General features: G+C 50.5%; 1 pseudogene; it reads left to right on the top strand.

The window, feature by feature from the left end:
• The first annotated feature begins 643 nt into the window (after window positions 1–643).
• LOC116880602 lies at window positions 644–1,811 on the top strand (annotated as a pseudogene).
• Window positions 1,812–7,999: the final 6,188 nt, after the last annotated feature.

Raw genomic sequence — 7,999 nt, 5'->3', positions numbered from 1 at the left:
TGCAGGGGCAGCCCCACTGCGGCCCATAGGGAGGAAGGGCATGCCTTCCCCCGCTGCTCACTCAGCTCCCCGAGCCTGTAGCAGCCCAGCTCCCGGAAGGTAGCACTGTTCATCCTGTAGCCTGGGGCTCCCATGACCCACAGACGCCAATATCAGCCCTGGCCGGGCCCAAGGCTGGAGACTAGACACTTCCCCGGGGAGCCACGCCAGCAGCTCCTCTCCAGGTCACAGTAATAAACTTGTCTGAAGCTGAGCCGCCACTCACCGCCTGTTTGTGGGCCCTTGGAAATCAGATAGGTGGGAGGTCAACCTCTCCAAAATGAGCTTGGTCCCTGGGCCCCCTCAGACATCCCCCCCCCCCCCCCACCTTACTCCTCTGGTCCTGAACACCCACCACCCCAGAAGAGGGTTCCAGTGATAAGCGCTGGGTTAGGACTGGAAGGGGGCCACGCCCCTCTCCCCCAAGGTTGGAGTCCCCTGGTCTAACTCCAAAGGGCAGAAAGAGACTAGGGAGTGGCGGTCAGAGCCTGTGGCTGCCTTGAGACTCTGGACCTGGAATCTCTTCTGGGGTGGTGAGAATTCAGGATCAGAGAACCAAGGTGGGGTGGATGTCAGAGGGGGCCCAGGGACCAGGGACGGTCTCATGAAGAAGGGACACTGCAGCAAAGATGTGGGGGACCTGAGGGAGGAGCCCGGAAGATGGCTGGGGGAACAGCATTCCAGAAAGCCAGAGCAGCAGACTGATGGTGAAATTGCCCTCTAGGAGCGAGGAAGAGTGAGAAGGCCAGGACCAGGCGAAGACCTTGGGATTGCTGGGCAGTGCTGAGGGCTGGCTTGAGGTTTGGGATCATAAACTTAAAGCGAGACCAGTGAGGTCCTGTGACTCGGCAGGCCCATTCAGGGTCAAGGGTACAGGTGCAGAGTGGGCAGAGAGACAGGATTTTTCCCCAGTGGAGGTGGCCAAGACAGAGAGGAGTAGGCGGTGGAGAGGCTTTGCAAGGGGCTGGGCCGGAGGGAGGACAGGGAAAGCGGGAAGAACTGGCACCGTAGGTCAGGGGTCCTGGAGGGACCCGAGAACTCTCGCCATCAGTGGGATCGCTGAGCAAAGTGGGAAAAGAAAAGGAGATGAGTTTGCTACCTTAAGTGGTTTCCATCAGCACCACAATCCAACATGTTCAGGGAGGGCCCCAAGGCCATACTGCTGTGGCGTGGGAGCAGAAAAAGCCTGTGGCAGGGATGTCTTGGGGACTCACTAACCAGGCCTGCTTGTACGCCAGCATCAGGATTGCTGGAACAAATGCTGAGGTTATGCCTGTCCAGTGGGAAGTCCAGACAGGACCCAGAGAAGGAATCGATGCAGGAGATCATCTCAGGGTGGCCTCCTTCATCTTGCATCATGTAGGTGAAGACTTTGCAGTGATAGCAACCTTGGATCCTGGGCCCATTCCCAGGAACCGGGATGTCTATGCCAACTTCAGTGCCAAGGCCACGCGAGAAGAGAATGTTCGGAAGTACATTGAGGAGTCCATCGAGAAACAGAGCAAGCGACACCAGTACATCAGAGCCTACAGTCCCAAGGGGAGCCTGGATAATGCCTGGCACCAGACTGGATTTCGTGAAATGTCCAACATCTTTGACTTTTCTGCCGGCGTGGCCAGCTGGGGGCTAGCATCAGCGTTACCTGGACTGTTGGTCAGGAGAAGACCCCTGCCAACCGCGACCCCTTTCTGGTGACAAGAGCCCTCATCGACACGCGCCTTCTCAGCAAAACTAGCGATAAACCCTTCCAGAACAAAAACGAAGTGGACTAGACTCGTAACCATCAAACCCCTCCTAGTTCTCTATCCTGCCTCCATGTTTGCCCCTTCTTGGCTCTCCTAATAGCTGTAACTCAAAGGGTGGAATATCAAGGTTGCTTTTACCCCTCATGCCCAGGTAATATCTCTTGTTTTCTTTCGCCAGGGTCAAGTTCTTAATCTTCTTACAGCCCCCACCCCTTTCCTCCCCTGTCACTGAAGCAGTCTAATACGTTAGCAGGGAGGGGTAGGGAGACACACCACTGTTTCCATTTAGTCAGGGGCCCCTATAACCAACTTTCTATTAAAAGGGAGATTTATCAGAATGGCTAAAATTAACAAGTCAGGAAATGACAGATGCTGGAGAGGATGCAGAGAAAGGGGAACCCTCTTACACTGTTGGTGGGACTGCAAGCTGGAGCAACCACTCAAGAAAACAGCATGGATGGGGCACCTGGGTGGCTCAGTGGGTTAAAGCCTCTGCCTTCGGCTCAGGTCATGATCTCAGGGTCCTTGGATCGAGCCCTGCATTGGGCTCTCTGCTCAGCAGGGAGCCTGCTTCCTCCTCTCTCTCTGCCTACTTCTCTGCCTAATAGTGATCTCTGTCAAATAAATAAATAAAATATTAAAAAAGAAAAAGAAAACAGCATGGAGAGTCCTCAAAAAGTTGAAAATAGAGCTATCCTACGACCCAGCAATTGCACTACTGGGTATTTACCCTAAAGATACAAACGTAGTGATCCGAAGGGGCACGTGCACCCGAATGTTTATAGCAGCAATGTCCACAATAGCCAAACTATGGAAAGAACCTAGATGTCCATCAACAGATGAATGGATAGAGAAGAAGTGGTATACATATATAATGGAATACTATGCAGCCATCAAAAGAAATGAAATCTTGCCATTTGCAACGAGGTGGATGGAACTAGAGGGTATTATGCTGAGCGAAATAAGTCAATTGGAGAAAGATAATTATCATACTGATGAAGTTCTTGAACCTAGGTGAGGTTCGGAGCCAACGGCTAAGAAAGAATTCTTAAGATGTCTTTGGTGCAAAAAGGTGGTTTATTAGAGCACAGGGACAGGACCCATGGGCAGACAGAGATGCTGCCCCGGGGATGTGAGGAGTGGCTGATTATATACACAGGAGTTGGGTAGGTGAGGACAAAGCGGGTGTTTAGAAGAGCTATCAGGGTAAAGAAGACTGTCAGGATATTGAAGGCCTGGTTACTGTCAAGCCAAGGCCATTTTCCCTCTAATGAGGCACTAACATAAAGACAATTGGGAGTTTCCTGGTGGAATGTCACATTCCTGCTATCAAGCATCCTTGTAAGTGAGATTTAGGTTTAGAAGAAATTTAACTTTACTTTTCCTTCTACCTCAGCCTCCTTCAGTTTTGTTTATGGAGGGGAGGGCAACATTAGGGCTTGAGGAACTGAGTTCTGTGCCTCTGGAAATTGGGCTATTGATAAGGTAACTTCTTTGTTGTAAATCTCAAGGACATTTGTAAACCAAGGGAGACTCCTGCCTTGCAGGATTGTGATCTCTGCAGGTTAACTATTTGTTTTTCTTTTAGGGCAGTCAGGGGTGCCTGAGGAATGTGACACATATTACCGAGGGGAGGGGAGTGGGTAGAGAGGGGGTGCAAGGTGCCAGCTTTTGCTTTGTCCTCAGCCAGCCTCCTGCTCCCTCATCAATATGATCTCCCTGATATGAGGAAGTTGAGAGGCAATGTGGGAGGTTTGGGGCATAGGAAAAGAATAAATGAAACAAGATGGGACCGGGAGGGAGACAAACCATAAGAGACTCTTCATCTCACAGAACAAACTGAGGCTTGCCAGGGGGAAGGGGGGGTCAGGAGAGGGGGGTGTGGTTATGGACACTGGGGAGGGTATGTGCTATGGTGAGTGCTGTGAAGTGTGTAAACCTGGCGATTCACAGACCTGTACCCCTAGGGCTAATAATACATTATATGTTAATAAAAAAATAAAAAATTAAAAAAAGATAAAAGGGAGACTTATGAGGGGCGCCTGGGTGGGTCAATGGGTTAAGCATCTGCCTTCAGCTCAGATCCTGATCCCAGGGTCCTGGAATCAAGCCCCACATCGGGCTCCCTGCTCCTTCTCCCTCTCCCCTGATCCTGCTCTCTCTCTTTCTCTCAAATAAATAAATAAAACTTAAAAAAAATAAAAGTGAGACTTAGGAGAGAACCAAGCAGGAAATGCCCCTCCCCCCATCCTCGTGGTACAGCTTCCCTCACCTGGGGCAAAATGGCCCTTCCCTGGAGACAAGAGCGTCAGAAGGAAGGGATGACCCCATTCTTTTTTTTTTTTTTTTTAAGATTTTATTTATTTATTTGACAGACAGAGATCACAAGTAGGCAGAGAGGCAGGCAGAGAGAGAGAGGTGGAGGCAGGCTCCCTGCGGAGCAGAGAGCCGGACGCGGGGCTCGATCCCACGACCCTGAGATCAGGGCCTGAGCTGAAGGCAGAGGCTTAACCCACTGAGGCACCCAGGCGCCCCAGGATGACCCCATTCTTAAAAGAAAAAGTCCTTACTGCTTGGTCCTCCATTTATAACACAAAGCAGGGTAGTATTTTCATATTTAAATGTGGAAAATTATATATATGGGTGTGCAGATATGTGTGTTTTTTGTTTTTTTTTTTCCTAAAGGAGGAAAAACACAGCGGTTGCTGGGAGCCAGATATGGGGTGCATAATAGTCCGGTTGGACATAAGGTTCTCCTGTTGAGTGCGGGTGAGCGAGGCAGGGCTGGCAAAGCTGGCGATCTGGGGCTCTCTGTTATTCCCTTGTTGCCACTGCAGGGTCCTCTGTGCTCTGCCCACCCTTGGTGGGGGGCAGGGAGGTGGATACCGGTAAGGTAACAGGTGGAAGCGCGTTGTAGAAGGGGCAGTCACCTGAGTCCTGTGGCTTTGGTTTGAAAGACACACATGTACATGTGGAGGTTTAGAAAGAAGAGTTAGCTGGTCGACCTGAGTGTGGTACTGACAAGGAGCTCCTGGGAATGTTTTCTAGCATGTCGCTAATGCAGGTCTTCTGTATATTAACATTTTTCAAGAAGCAAAAGAAAGAAGCTTAGCTTTTAATCCTATCTGTAGTGCTTCTGAGGCTTTGTCTTTGCAGAAGCACTTGTAGGCTTCAACTGTCCCCTTCCCATCTCTGCTCTATGAGGAGATGGGACAGCCCCGGTGTCAGAACCCCCGTCATTTTGTGTCCTTGTGTCTATTCTCTGGGGGTGAGATACGCCTTTTCTCTGTTAAGATTCCTGAGAATTACTTTTTCTTTTACAATAAAAAACAAACCCCACCTTCGTCCCTACACTTTCCTGGCTGTGTCTGGATGTTTTTAATGTTGGTTGCACCAGGCCGGCCGTGGTTTTTGCCTGCCACGATCACTTTTCACTGTCACGTGCAGTAAGTTCAGAGCTGGACAGCTCCTCGTGGTAAACAAATTGTTTACCCCCCAGAGAAGCTCCTATAAATCAACCAAACATACCTAAGATCGATTCTTTGTGTTTCTTTTAAATCCCTATGTGCCTTTTCATTCTTTTCTTTCCTACCAAAAAAAAAAGGGAAAATTTTTAAGAGACAAAGGAAGCTCAAGTTTACTTGTTCAAGGGATTTTGAGAAATCTGTCTTGAGTCGTGCTGCCAACTACCTCTTCCCTGCACTTGCGGTGTTTGGAAATCTCAGGATGAAGGCATTCCCCGGAGCTACAGGTTCGTAGTAGGGTTCAAACCCCAGCCCTCCCCTCCCTGCGCTCCAGACCTTGGCTTTGACTTATAATGCTATAACAGTCTCAAAAAAGGTAATGTTCAGGGAGGGGTCACACCTCCCACCCAGCCAAGATGGGGAAAGGAAAACTGACCAGGCTTATGTCCGTGCCTACAGCTGTGTGAACACCAGCTGACTCCAACAGCCAGAGCTGGAGGTCTCAGATGTCACACACAGCTGTCACACGCTCTTGTCTGGAACATCCCATGTTTAAGAGGCAAAATTCTTCCAGGAGCGGGTGGTGTAGAACATGCAGCAGCTGCTTCCTCGTGTCCTTACTGCTGTTCTTCAGCTTATCAGTGGATCTTGATGTCGCTCCCACTGCCTGCCTCCCTCCTGTGTCCTCAGGAATGCATCTGCTCCCTTCTGATAAGATCCAAGGTCATATCTGGAGCGCTGATAAACACCCAGCCAGAAACTGTGGCTTCCTGGTGTGCCTCCCTGAAGTCACTGATGGCGCTAGGCCCCCTCCGTAGTCCTCCCACACTAACATGCTAATCCTCCCAACCAGCAGCACGCAGGGAGATGGACACGGAGAGTGAGGGGCAGGTGGTGCACACAAAACAGGGTTGTGAGCAGGAAGGAGGCTGATCTGATCTGAGACTGGGCAGTGAAATATCTCACACACACACACACACACACACACACACACACACACACACACACATTTTCCATGGCCTGGTTCCTCCAGCTCTTCGGGCATCTTTGGGACAACCAATGGCTGCCAGAGGCCCAAGGCAGGATAGATGATGGCGGGTAGGAGGAGTCACAGCCAAGGGAGCTCCTCAACCCAGCCCAACTCTCTGAGGCCCGGAGGAGGCTCAGCATTTGTACTGAGGAAGTACTCTCTCTCTCCCTGTGCACACGCTGGGCCATTTGCATTGACCCTTTTACCCCTTGCTCCTCTACATGCTGAATGCTTTCTCAACCTTGGAAGGTCCCCTCAAATGTTTCCTCTTAGAAGTCCTCATCCTCCCCAGTGGAAACACACTGGTCCTCCCTTTATAGGGGCGCTTACCACATGGTTGAGCCCAAAGCCTGCCTGTCTCCATACTAGACTTGAATTCCTGGGTCTCCCAGGACCTCGATCTGGGCACCTTCTCCTCCTCAGGGGCTGGCATGGGTGTTGCACAGAGCCAAGTGAATGAATGCAGTTTGCAGGTATTAGTGAAGGAGTGAATAAACGAATGGATAGATGGGTGGGTGGGTAGGTGGAAGGATGGGGGGGCAGGTAGCTGGGTGGATGGATGGATGATGGGATGGACTGATAGACAGCTGAATGGATGGATGGAAAAGTAGGTGATTGTGGGGTGGTGGTGAAGTAGGATGGATGGATGAACATATGAATGGATTCCAGATAAGGTCAGGGGATGGAGGTCACCAAGGAGCAATGGGCTTCCCTGGCTCTGACCTCTAGAATGGCCTCCCTCTCTTAGAATTCGATGTCCTGCCATAAGCTGGGACCCCCTGCAGGATACATAAGGAGAATTCTTGTGGAGCCCTCTTCACATTTTAGGGATCCAGATGAGGCAGGAGTGGCTAAAACTTCTTGGGCTCCCACTAGGTGCCAGACACTGGCTAGATGTTTCCATGGATGCAGCCTTCTTTAATGGAAATAGCACCAGTTTTGTGAAATAAGCCTATTATCCCCATTTTACAGCTAAGAAAACAGGTTTAGAGAAGCTAAGAGAATTGCTCAAGGTCACACAGCCTATGTCTAGCAAGGATAGCAATTTGAACTCAAAACCTGCTCTAACAGTCAGGGCTGGAAATGCTGGAAATCAAATGACACTGAGGAGGGGTCCCCTGGGTGGCTCAGTTGGTTAAGGGTCTGCCTTCGGCTCAGGTCATGATCCTGGGGTCTTGGGATGGAGCCAGGCAAGGGACTCCCTGCTTAGTAGGGAGTCTGCTTCTCCATCTCCCTCTCTTCCTGCTCACTCTCTCTCTCTCTCTCAAATAAATAAAGTCTTTAAAAATATATATTAGAGGGGCGCCTGGATGGCTCAGTGGGTTAAAGCCTCTGCCTTCGGCTCAGGTCATGATCCCGGGATCCTGGGATCGAGCCCTACATCGGACTCTCTGCTCGGCGGGGAGCCTGCTTCCCCCTCTCTCTCTGCCTGCCTCTCTGCCTGCTTGGATCTCTATCAAATAAATAAATGTTTAAAAAAAAAAAAAATATATATATATATATATATATATATATCAGAAATGACACTGAGGAGACAGGTAAGGATGGCAGGGAGTTGGCCCCTTCTTGCTCTAACCGGGGCTCTGAGTTCCCATTTGGGCTTGGCCCTCTGTTTTACCGGGAGATCTGGCTGAGCCCTTGTCTCTGTCTTGGCCTCACCGTGCCTGTGTGGACTTGACACCCCTGGGGGTCCCTTCCAGGTGACTGATGCCGGAACGGAG

The sequence above is a fragment of the Lontra canadensis genome, unplaced genomic scaffold, assembly GCF_010015895.1.
Source record: "Lontra canadensis isolate GAN:19392208 unplaced genomic scaffold, GSC_riverotter_1.0 scaffold66, whole genome shotgun sequence".
In the NCBI taxonomy this organism is placed as follows: Eukaryota; Metazoa; Chordata; class Mammalia; order Carnivora; family Mustelidae; genus Lontra; species Lontra canadensis.
This window is presented reverse-complemented; position numbering and strand designations above follow the sequence as displayed.